Here is a 6,426-nt window from a genome sequence, read left to right as displayed (position 1 = left end):
TCCTCTCTACAACTCCTTGTATAACCCTTTCCTGCAGTCAATGACTTCAAGCGCCCTCGTTCGCCTCATGGGTGGAATGTTATTAAAACCCTCTTAAGGATCACATTTTTTGTTGACAAAAATCTGGTGTTTCTATGTCAAACAGTTTTGATATATTTCAGTGTTCTGTGATGTATATAAAGTGTAATATTGGAATGCAACCTCAAAATTGAATACATTTAACTCTCTATATATCTTTAAGCCCATAACCATGTGTGTACTTTTGTTTCAATGTAGATTTGTTTAAGACTACCATCAATCACTTTGTGTGAGACTGATTTAGCTCACTGCAGCAAAAGGTTAACTCTCCCCCTGTTGACACCCCACCCTTTAACATAGTCCTAGAAAGAGTGTCGAAAGAGAGAGTTCATGAATCAGACACTGCATTCCTGTAACACTGATACAAATGAAAAGGGTTTCATGCTGTGATGATTTTTATAGCTCTGTAAGTATCCACCATTTCTCTCCATCATTGCCCACATGAAAAATACAACACTTTACTATAGAATACTACAGTATTGTAGAATATACTGTAGAACACTATACACACTGTATACACACTGTAGTATCCCTTGATAATGTGTAGTACTTATTACAGCATTTTGTAGTATACTGTAGAATACTATAGTAAATACTAGTATTATCCACACAAAAAACACTGAAGTAAACTGTTTTTTTGAAACTATAGTATATACAACAGTATTTAATTTGCATATACCTGCCCATTTCCGTCCACCATATCACAATTTGTGCCACCCATGAGTGAGAAATCTGTGCCAAGTATAGACTATCCTGTATACTGTGTTCCCTACAGGTTATAGAAAGAGCAGAAGCTCTGAACTATCCATTCAGACCCCAGTCCTGCCTACCTACAGGTTATCGAAAATGAGCTCTTTTAGTATTTCTCCAGTAGTTTTAATCAAAGAGAAAGCCTCCACTTCTATGTCAAATATATTAAAACAATATTACTATAGTAAATACTATAGAAATGTCTGCAAAAGCACTACAGTAAATACTGCAGTACGCTACAGTAGAGTCCGCAAAAACACTACAGTAAATACTGCAGTATACTACTGTCTGCAAAACCAATACAGAAAATACTACAGTATACTACAGTCTGCAAAAACACTGCAGAAAATACTACAGTATACTAAAGTATGCAAAAACACTACAGTAAATGGATCTTTCTATAAACTAGGGTAAGGGTGAGCATTTATTGTAGTGGACAACTGTTTGGAACTGTTACAAAGTCATGAATAAATCATTTGCAATTTTTGTCATGTGAATATACTAACATACAAAAGGGGAACATAGATATAGTTGAAGTCGGAGGTTTTAGACCTCCACAAGTCTGATTCATCCTTGAGAGCAATTTCCAAACGCCTGAAGGTACCACGTTCATCTGTAGAAACAATGGTACGCAAGTATAAACACCATGGGACCACGCAGCCATCATACCGCTCAGGAAGAGCGGTATTAGTCTCCTAGAGATGAATGTACTTTGGTGCAAAAAGTGCAAATCAATCCCGAACAACAGCAAAGGACCTTGTGAAGATGCTGGAGGGAACAGGTACAAACGTATCTATATCCACAGTAAAACGAGTCCTATATCAACATAACCTGAAAGGCCGCTCAGCAAGGAAGAAGCCACTGCTCCAAAACCGTTATAAAAAAGCCAGACTACGGTTTGCAACTGCACATGTGGACAAAGATCATACTTTTTGGAGAAATGTCCTCTGGTCTGATGAAACAAAAATAGAACAGTTTGGCCATAATGACCATCGTTATGTTTGGAGGAAAAAGGGGAACACCATCCCAACCGTGAAGCACAGCGGTGGCAGCATCATGTTGTGGGGGTGCTTTGCTGCAGGAGGGACTGGTGTACTCATAAAATAGATGGCATCATGAGGAAGAAAATTATGTGGAAGTTAAAGCTTGGTCGCAAATGGGTCTTCCAAATGGACAATGACCCCAAGCATACTGCCAAAGTTGTGGAAAAATGGCTTAAGGACAACAAAGTCAAGTTATAGGAGTGGCCATCACAAAGCCCTGACCTTAATCCCATAGAAAATGTGTGGGCAGAACTGAAAAAGCGTGTGAGAGCAAGGAGGCCTACAAACCTGACTCAGTTACACCAGCTCTGTCAGGATTAATGGGCCAAAATTCACCCAACTTATTGTGGGAAGCTTGTGGAAGGTTACCCAAAACGTTTGACCCAAGTTAAAAATGTATAGGCAATGCTACCAAATACTAATTTGGTGTATATAAACTTCTGACCCACTGTGAATGTGATGAAAGAAATGGAAGCTGAAATAAATAATTCTCTCTACTATTATTCTGACATTTCACATTCTTAAAATAAAGTGGTGATCCTAACTGACCTTAAACAGGGAATTGTTAGTAGGATTAAATGTCAGGAATTGTGTAAAACTGAGTTTTAATGTATTTGGCTAAGGTGTATGTAAACTTCCGACTACAACAGTACATTCAATATAATTCATGCTTTGAATCCAAACCTATGTTTAAATCCTCTCATGCTTGGAGTCTTGGCAAAAATCATGTGACACAAAACACTACCTTTCTTTCCTTACATTGATGATACTGTTGTTTGATGTTACATCATATACTAAGCATTTAACAAATTAATTACACATTCAACTTGATCCTATGAAATTTCTGGATATTGCTGTCAGATTCTTTTTTTTGTCCGGAGATCTCGGAAGTGTACTGTAACCTCGTAACATTTTCTATTTCCCTATGTTACGGTGTGAAAACAGTTTTTATGGGCAGACATATCCAAAATAATGTACTGTATGTGATTGCAAAATCCAATGCTTCTAACATAAAGAGGAACTTTAACATGATTAATAAAACAAAAATCAATACTGTCTTTAATTAAAGGGGTTCTTCAGTAATTACTGGATAAATGTTGTTCGATGCGCATTTGATGTCTAGCTGTTCAGCTACATGGGGACATTTTCTCTCAACATCAGCTGATTCACTAAAGGATAAAGAGCTTGTGTGATACCGCCGACAATTTAACAACAGCCAAAGTGTGGGAATGAATGTTGATCTCGAAGATTGACAGAACATTTTGGTGTCCGTGTTGTTACGGTGGTCAAGATAATTAGGTGGTCAAGATAATTAGCCTACATCATGTCAACGTTAACTCAAGAATCCCGAGGTAAGATTACGGTTCGTGTACATTTTGATCTAATGTTTTCCGAGTTAAAACGGAACAATCGGGAATGCGAAAACGACCTGTTTATTCCTTGTTGAATAGAAATGTAAACATTATATAAAACCAAAGCCCCTACCCCTAGACACTTGTGGAGATCTGAGAGAATTGGACAGGTGTTAGCAATACCACCAAAATTCCATCAAGCCTATCAGAGGGTAACTGATGTCACCACCCATCAATCTCTCTCAGATCTCCACAAGTGTCTAGACTGGGCAGTAGGGACTAGGGGTTGTTTCTCGGCAGGCCATGGGTATTATGGTAGCTCAGTCAGTCAGCCTGGCACTGTCAAACATGTTTAATACTGTAGCTGTCAAATACTTGCTTCCTCTGTCCTTGGGAGAATCTCAATTGAATTTCCTTGATTCGTTGCATTCTCTCTCCTCGTCTCCTTCTCAAAAGTCATTGGATGAGGTCAGAGGTCGCTCCCCTCTGACATTCTAGAGGACAAAGGAATGAAGGACAGACTCACTCACACACACACTGCTTGAAGAGTTGACTAATTATAATGATTTTATTGTTATTATTATTGTCAACGTTTTTGTTGACAGAACCCATTGTATTATATTATTGTATTAAATTATATCAACTATTCAAAAATATAGAAATGCTGTTGTTGAATTATTCTGGAATGTTTAGCATGGCTATAAATGAGAGATAAGTTGACTAAAGCACAAACAGACCTGGCTACTAGGCATGACAAAGAAACAAGCAGTATACATGTTTCCTGTGACATTTTGAATGACACCGATGTTTTGCTGTTGCTAGGAGTTATGGTCTCATTGTGCCTAATCCAAATCAGTCAGGTTTCAAGACTAGTCATTCAACTGAGACTGCTCTTCTCTGTATCACGGAGGCCCTCCGCACTGCTAAAGCTAACTCTCTCTCCTCTGCTCTCATCCTTCTAGACCTATCGGCTGCCTTCGATACTGTGAACCATCAGATCCTCCTCTCCACCCTCTCCGAGTTGGGCATCTCCGGCGCGGCCCACGCTTGGATTGCGTCCTACCTGACAGGTCGCTCCTACCAGGTGGCGTGGCGAGAATCTGTCTCCTCACCACGCGCTCTCACCACTGGCGTCCCCCAGGGCTCTGTTCTAGGCCCTCTCCTATTCTCGCTATACACCAAGTCACTTGGCTCTGTCATAACCTCACATGGTCTCTCCTATCATTGCTATGCAGACGACACACAATTAATCTTCTCCTTTCCCCCTTCTGATGACCAGGTGGCGAATCGCATCTCTGCATGTCTGGCAGACATATCAGTGTGGATGACGGATCACCACCTCAAGCTGAACCTCGGCAAGACGGAGCTGCTCTTCCTCCCGGGAAGGACTGCCCGTTCCATGATCTCGCCATCACGGTTGACAACTCCATTGTGTCCTCCTCCCAGAGCGCTAAGAACCTTGGCGTGATCCTGGACAACACCCTGTCATTCTCAACTAACATCAAGGCGGTGGCCCGTTCTTGTAGGTTCATGCTCTACAACATCCGCAGAGTACGACCCTGCCTCACACAGGAAGCAGCGCAGGTCCTAATCTAGGCACTTGTCATCTCCCGTCTGGATTACTGCAACTCGCTGTTGGCTGGGCTCCCTGCCTGTGCCATTAAACCCCTACAACTCATCCAGAACGCCGCAGCCCGTCTGGTGTTCAACCTTCCCAAGTTCTCTCACGTCACCCCGCTCCTCCGCTCTCTCCACTGGCTTCCAGTTGAAGCTCGCATCCGCTACAAGACCATGGTGCTTGCCTACGGAGCTGTGAGGGGAACGGTACCTCAGTACCTCCAGGCTCTGATCAGGCCCTACACCCAAACAAGGGCACTGCGTTCATCCACCTCTGGCCTGCTCGCCTCCCTACCACTGAGGAAGTACAGTTCCCGCGCAGCCCAGTCAAAACTGTTCGCTGCTCTGGCCCCCCAATGGTGGAACAAACTCCCTCACGACGCCAGGACAGCGGAGTCAATCACCACCTTCCGGAGACACCTGAAACCCCACCTCTTTCAGGAATACCTAGGATAGGATAAAGTAATCCTTCTCACCCCCCTTAAAAGATTTAGATGCACTATTGTAAAGTGGCTGTTCCACTGGATGTCTTAAGGTGAACGCACCAATTTGTAAGTCGCTCTGGATAAGAGCGTCTGCTAAATGACTTAAATGTAAATGTAAATGCCTACCTAGACTCTTTTTCCTGTAACCACACATGTGAAGCTGCAAGAAAATCATATTTAAATATACGTATATCAAACCATTTTGAAATGTTTACCCTGATGTTACACATTGGCCACTTTATTTATAGAAAGACCCAAATACAACAGTATACTACTATCTGCAAAAATAGTACATGAATTATAGTATATACTACAGTTTTCTTTTACAACAGTATTTATAAATACTACAGTATACTACAGTAAACTACAGTAAACACTACATTGAATAGTACAATAAAGTCCGCAAAAATGCTACAGTAAATAATATACTATTTACAATACCTTCAGAAAGTATTCACACCCCTCAACTTTTTCCACATTTTGTTGTTACAAAGTGGGATAAAAATCGATTTGTCAGCAATGTTCACAAGATTCTTCTTTGACATTATGGGGTATTGTGTCTAGGCCAGTGACATAACATCTCCATTGAATCAATTTTAAATTCAGGCTGTCAAGGGGTGTGAATACTTTCTGAAGACACTGTAGTATACTATGGTTTACAGTATATTTTTTAGATGGGTGTATCCTCTCAGTGGGCATCAAGTATTGGCTCTGAATCCAAACATCAAGACACTACAGATCAGAGCCACTGTATAAACCAGACAAAAACTATTATTTCTATACAAAAAGTTTATTCACATTATAAAATGGCCTATACATACTATCATTCATAGAATAATCTATAGCGCAACATCTATACACTACAAACACTACTTTGAGCAATATTCATGCTGTACTCTTTCTGCCAAGACATACAAAATAAGTAAATAAATAAGATTTACAGTAGACATCTTCAGATCATCTAAATAAAAAATTATTCAAAGAAAGTTTCATACAAGACAGAATTTGACCATTGTTTATATATTTGAATTACATTCATTGACAAATGGCTTTTAGGAGTAACATTGCAAAGCCCTTCTGATGGAAAATGTACGTTGGAGA

The sequence above is a fragment of the Oncorhynchus nerka genome, linkage group LG19 (genome assembly GCF_034236695.1).
Source record: "Oncorhynchus nerka isolate Pitt River linkage group LG19, Oner_Uvic_2.0, whole genome shotgun sequence".
Lineage (NCBI taxonomy): Eukaryota > Metazoa > Chordata > Actinopteri > Salmoniformes > Salmonidae > Oncorhynchus > Oncorhynchus nerka.
The sequence above is the reverse complement of the archived record's forward strand: the minus strand, read 5'-3'. Positions refer to the sequence as shown.